This window comes from Euprymna scolopes, chromosome 29 (assembly GCF_053919585.1).
Source record: "Euprymna scolopes isolate OS-2025 chromosome 29, ASM5391958v1, whole genome shotgun sequence".
NCBI lineage: Eukaryota > Metazoa > Mollusca > Cephalopoda > Sepiida > Sepiolidae > Euprymna > Euprymna scolopes.
This window is the reverse complement of record NC_136510.1, coordinates 84,080,465-84,087,081: the sequence shown is the minus strand read 5'-3', so window position 1 is coordinate 84,087,081 and position 6,617 is coordinate 84,080,465. Positions and strand designations below refer to the sequence as shown.

General features: G+C 34.5%; 1 pseudogene; it reads left to right on the top strand.

Annotated features, from left to right (window-relative positions):
- Nucleotides 1-2,967: 2,967 nt before the first annotated feature.
- Nucleotides 2,968-3,084, top strand: LOC145253120 (5S ribosomal RNA; annotated as a pseudogene).
- Nucleotides 3,085-6,617: the final 3,533 nt, after the last annotated feature.

Genomic DNA, 6,617 nt, shown 5'->3' with positions numbered 1-6,617 from the left:
CTTATTTTCCGCATTTTTTTCTATTAATATAGTTCCCTTCTTTTGTTTTCTATTCTAGCATGTATTTTTTGTGCAGATATCTTCTTAACCTTTTGTTGCGTTGTTGAATATATATAATTTTCTAGCTTGCACTTTTCAACGCTTGCTAAAATCATATATGCACCTGGCAATTCTTTTGTCATTATTCTCAAAATCAACACAGGCGCGAATTTATCAACATATAAGTTTTATTTACGATTAAGCTTTTTGCCCATCGACAAAGAGAGAGAGAGAGAGAGAGAGAGAGAAAGAGAGAGAAGAGACAGACAGAGAGAGAGACAGAGAGAGACAGAGACAGAGAGGGAAAGAGAGAGAGAGAGAAAGAGTGTGTGTGTGTGAGAAAGAGAGAGAGAGAGAAAGAGAGAAAGAGAGAGAGAGAGAGAGAGAGGTTAGTTGCAAGGGTTGGTTGGTATGTGGTACAACGACGGAGAGATGTCAAAGATGTCAATCACTGCTCTCTTCTCTTCTGCTGTCTTTGTTATCACTTATATAAACGTCAATCGACATTTTTGAAAATGTAAATATTATGTTATTATATTCTTTTTTTTTGTATTGCGTAATTTATAACTCCTGACCTGGGATGTAAACAGTTCTTTGTTTTCGTGATAATTACAATTCCGGTCATTTTTATGAGACACAAAAATGTACATCAAAATCCATCTGGAACGTACGTATGTGTACACCTTTGCTTTCATATATGTGCTGCTACGTCTTCATATCCAATATTTTCAACAGTTGAAACATAAAATTACAGATATTTACAATTGTGACTTTTGCTTACTAGATTGCCTTCGCTCGCTTGTTCATAGATTTAGATTAAACCTATTGTTGAGATCGGTGTTGTGTGTGGTTATTTTTATTGACAATATCGATAAAAATAAACACTTCAAACGTTTATAATAGGTATTGTATTTATAAAATGTGTTCAAAATAACGAAAAGTCGTTTACGTGGACAATAGTCCGAAGGTTAGCAATGCAAAAAGGAACGCGACCTTTAGAAACATTCTGAATGAAATCCCGGTGGAACTACTTATCCTGTATTTTAAAATCTTCCTGTGATTCTATAGGGTGAGTCACTGGAAATGGATATTTTTAGAACGCTCCTTGCTTTCCTTGCGTAAAGGATAGGGAGTGAGGAAGGTAGTATTTAAAGGTAGTGTTGAAATATTCGCAGAATTTTGTTTTCCTTAAAAACATCCGTTTCCCGTGAGTCACCCTTTATGATCCGATGATCACCCTTGTGGTGACGCTACGATAAAACAAGACAGGACTTGGTTTTGATATAACTCAGTTCAGCTCTGTATAATACTGTCACGTGGCGCAGAAGAAAGAACCACAACCGTTTATGTCACTAGCTGTCTGGTCACGTTGATCCCCAGTGATTTTCCTCCCAGTCTGATTTATTCTTGCCCAATATTGACGCTAGCATCCCCAACCTCTTTCTCTCTCTCACTCTTTCTTTCTCTCTCTCTCTTTCTCTCGATCTCTTAATGTAATTCACTCGGGAGAGCTCCAATCTGCTAGCCATCGTCCATTGTTCCCAGCTGTAAACTGTAATTAATGCTCGTCAACTCAAGACTGTCATTAAAAATCGCTACCCACTCCTAAACTGTCTGTAATCTAACTCTAAATATATTGACTTCTTTGTCTGGTCTTTTGTTGCAGTCAACATTGCATCTTGATTACCCTATTTCAGATTGTCTTTAAAATATAATATTTGTATGTCGTTTTATAAATATGTGAACAAACTTGCTTTAAAATTGTCCACAATTAAAAACATAACGGATATATTAGCTTTTTAAACCATGAAAACAACGTGAGTTTATTTAATTAAAAAAAAAAAATTGAAACACACACAACTTAACCAATATTTTTAATTCAATCCTCTGTTTTTTCAATATTCATTAAAAGTAAATGGCAGTTTGCTTGGAGCATTGCAGGTAAAAGAATATGTGGAAGTTTGAAAAGCCAAGAGTCATATGGAAAGACCGGAACAGCAAAGGAAAGAAAGGGGAGGAAAAACAAACAAACAAACAAACAAACAAACAAACAAACAAACAAACAAAAAAACAAAAAAACAAAGAGATGAGTATGTTTGAGAGAAATGTCTAATTATTTAGTCATATATCACTCCTCTACTCACTATATAATAGTCAGCAAACCAAGTTGCTGGCAAATCTGGAGTACATAAAGTGTGTTGGTGGTATGGAACTTTAATTAATTGCCAGCAACTTGGTTTGCTGACTATTATATAGTGAGTCGAGGAGTGATATATGGCTAAATAATTAGACATTTCTCTAAAACATACTCATCTCTTTGTTTGTTTTTCCTCCCCTTTATTTCCTTTGCTGTTCCGGTCTTTCCACATTGCTCTTGGCTTTTCAAACTTCCACAGTAAATCGGTTCGTTTTCTTATGTTCTTTTTTTTTTTTTTTTTTTTTTTTTAAATTTGATGACATTTTCAGTTATGCGCTTTTGTGGTGCCAGCGAAAGAATTGCACAAAAGAAAATGACAGAGTACTCACAATGCACCATACTGTCTTATCTATCGTCATGTAGGATAGCGAGAGATGACGTCAGAGAGCTAGAAAGATTCGTGACTCTCCAACCCACAATTGTCTTTCTACTGACATCACTCCCTATACTTTTCGTCTACTGATAACTTATTGCCTCTTTTTATTACAGTTTTTTCTTCTTTTTTAAAAAATCACTTCCTAATACTTTGTGGGATTTTCATAGTATCACAATGTTATGTTTATTTTTACTGAACACTCTGGTTAATATTTTTTAATGATCGAGACATATAATTCAATATGTTTGCGACTGTTATTATTCTTACTAGACTATTTACGACCGCTTTGCCGTTGCGCATTTTTTAACAGACTTCTGATTGAATCTTCTCTTAGCACTTGTATTGTTTTGAGTTCATATACGGCATAATCGCGTTGACATACCGGTTCTCGTCAGATCACCGAAGTTAAGCAACGTTGAGCCTGGTTAGTACCAGATGGGTAGCCTTATGGGAATTCTAGGCGCTGTATGTGCTCTCCGCTTATCTCGGCATTTGTTTCTAGTCGTCCTGTACATACACTTCATTTGCCACTGGTATTTAACAATGTCAACTCAGGAGAGGTGGTTGGAGATTGTGCATCTCGTGCCACAAAAATGTCACACGCAGGCATCCCTTCGTGGGTATCCATAGTCTGTCAAAGACTGAAGGAGCCCCTCCATGTTTTGCCTTCATTTTTACTTCTTCTGTCAGTAATTAAACCCTTTAGTTGTTTATAATAGGTATTGTGTTTATGAAGAAACGTCCATCATTAAGAAATGGTGTTCGTTAATGTAAACAATAGTCCGAAGATTAATATGTTGTGGATTTGAAATTGATATGATCGATGAGACGAACGAATATAACAAGCTACACTTTTCTATTCTTCCGCTCTTTTTGTAAAAATTTCTTTCGACGTCGGATTTTACATAGGAATGGTTGGTTGGTTGGTTGGTGGTTTTTGTTTTACGGCATATCAACCCTTTTCGGGTTATTTAATGCCGAATCCAAAGATTTTGAAGAAAATTTTTTAATAGAATATATTTGTTGTTTTCATGTCGGTTTCTATTTAACCCATAGTTGGAACCCTAACAGGTACTACCACTCTGGGTCAGACCTGGGAACAATGGTAATTAAAGGGTGGCTCCACACTCCCCAAAGCCCACAAGCTGGGGCCTCACCACTGGATATAGTTTAAGGTCATATCCAGGACCCCCATTGAGGGACTTTTACCCTCTGCAGGGGGGGGTAGTCGGTGTATTCTAATGCCCCACCGACAGGGCCTTCATCGGAATGAGATTCGAACGAATGCTAAAAAGCAAATGGATTGAATTGCTACCCTTTTCTTTTGTTTAAATTCGCTCTCTTCATGACTCTAAAAACAATTCGGTTTTTACAGGGGTGTGTGGACTCAAAATATTTTTCAACCAATAGTAATCGTTTGAAATTCAAAACGTAACAAAGCTGTGCGAAATTAACGAAAACAGTGGCTTCTACAACTGAGATCTTCCGGGGGACATCTGCAACGCGACGCGACGCGAGGTGATTTTCAACCCCACCAGCATCAATCCTTGAAAACTGGAATGCATCAAACGGATATTTCTTTTAAGCCTACTGCTATATTTCTAGTTAACACAACCACCAAGAAGGTAAACTTACGCACAAACATACACGCAGTGGAACTTTGAAACAAACTTCCTGAAGCCTTTGTCTACTTCTTATTCAAGAACTTTGTAATTCCTCTACAAATGTCTTTGAAAGTATATTTTATATTTTTGTAAAATCGTAAATATAAATATGTTTTGTCGTTAATTCGTGTTTTCTCACTTTTGCTCCAAAATTCTTATTGTTTGGTTAGCTCTCGCTAACAGGTGACCCATTCCTAATATTCATGGTTTCATCATTCTTTTCCATTCGACATTAACTACGTACACATTAATAGTTAGCGCTGTTCATAGCACTTTTCAAAGACGTTACTATCGTCAAAATACACTATTCGAAACCAGGAGCGGCACTACAAACACAATAACATTATGCTGTGAAACATTATGACTGATTCTCCGGTGCAACTATTTATCTTCCGTTTTAAAATCTTTCAGTTTTTGTCTGACATTCAAGATGTGAGTTGTTCCGTTTTGGCGTAAATCTTCACGATTAAATATCACGACATTGCAACATCAGTTTTTGACGACACGCAAAAACTGGAAGAAATTGATTGAACGCAAACGAGAAGCAGAAAAGAAAACATAAATAATATTTATTTTCATAAGAGAATAAAGATTTAAAATTAGAAAAAAAAACACATGATTCATATTCATCGTGATTTTTTTTTTGTTCATAAAAAAACATTGGCCCAGAACGCGTTTCTGTTGAGCCTCCGATACGACACACAAATCATAAAAATGGGGATAAAAACAAACATGTAAGAAATTTAAAAGAAAAAAGAAAATACTCGTAAAAATTGTTTCATGAAAAAATACATTAAAGGAGCTAGAGAGAGAGAGAGAGAGAGAGAGAGAGAGAGAGAGAGAGAGAGAGAGAGAGAGAGGTGGGGGAGAGGGAAAGAGAGAAAATATAGTAAGACAGAAAGATAACTATATAACCTCTAAGCGGATGAAAATAAAATGGCGGATAACGAAAAACAAAATGTCCAACTAAAATAAAACAATTCGCTGTCTGCCATATTTTCTACTTTGTATCGTATCGATTATTATGCAGTAAAAATGAATAAAAACTGATTGTGTGAAAAGACATTCATCTTTTGAATATGACCGGTTGGTTGGTAAGTTTTTTCTCCTCCCTAGTAATAGCTGAGAATTTAAAAAAATACAAAATCGCCTCATTTATTATCACAGTATAATAAAAGTAAACGTAAGTATCACCAGTTCGCTTCATTTAATTTTACGAATATAAAAAGATAGTATTAATAATAACTGATAACAATAGAGATGAAAAGATAGAAATATAACGTATGCAAATAAGATTTTATGAGGGAAAAAGGAGAAACCTAATCTCTATAATACCTAATAACGATAAAAATAAATGAAAAATAATGATCAGGTATGCAAATTAAAATTTTCTGAGTAAAGAAGGATCGGCTTAATCTTAATAATACTTGATAATAATTAATAAGAAACCAAAGTAATAATCATTTCATGAGAAAAGAGGCTGGGTTTAATCTTAATACCCGATAATAAAAGAAATGAAAATAATTTTTACGTTTGTAAATTTAAATTTTATGAGCAAAGGAAAAGAAAGGTCAATGTCAGTATTAACAGATAATAATAATGAAAATAAAATAAATAAATAAATATACATAAATATATACTTTTAAATAAGGCTCTTTTCTTTGCAAAAAAACAACAACAACTCAGACTTAACAGATTTAGAAATTAAATAAATTTTCTTAGCTAGACGACCCCTGATACATTTTGACAATAAACATTGGAAAAGGAAGGACACATCCAACAATTTTGATATTCTTATGGGCTATCAGACAGTGCGTGGTGACAGATTTGGTGAGGCTTTCCCTTAAAAAACAACTTACGATACAATTTAATCAGATCCAAGGAGGCTTTTATATGGTCGAGGCCATTTTTGCTACAAGAATTAGACCAAGAGAATAAAAAACAAAACAAAGTTATTACAGAAATTATGAAGGTTCTTGAAAACTTCCTAATTTCTGTTATAACTTTGGACTTTATATAACTATTAAATCCGACAAGAAAACTTCTAACTTCTTAGACATTTCTCTTAACCTTAACTCCAAATCGTACAGTTTGTACAATAAGCTAAACCTTACGTTTTTATATGTTCACAGATTCTTTAATTATCCTCATTCAATCATTAAATCTATAATATCGTCCATCTCTACTAGAATTTTTAGGCTCTTTGCAGATAAAAAAACTTTCGAGGAAAACTCCACTTTCTTCAATAATACCCTGAGAACTCAGGATATACGGATAAGATTACGTATAACCATAATAACTCCACGGTCCGCTGTTTACCTCCAATAATTACACATAATAC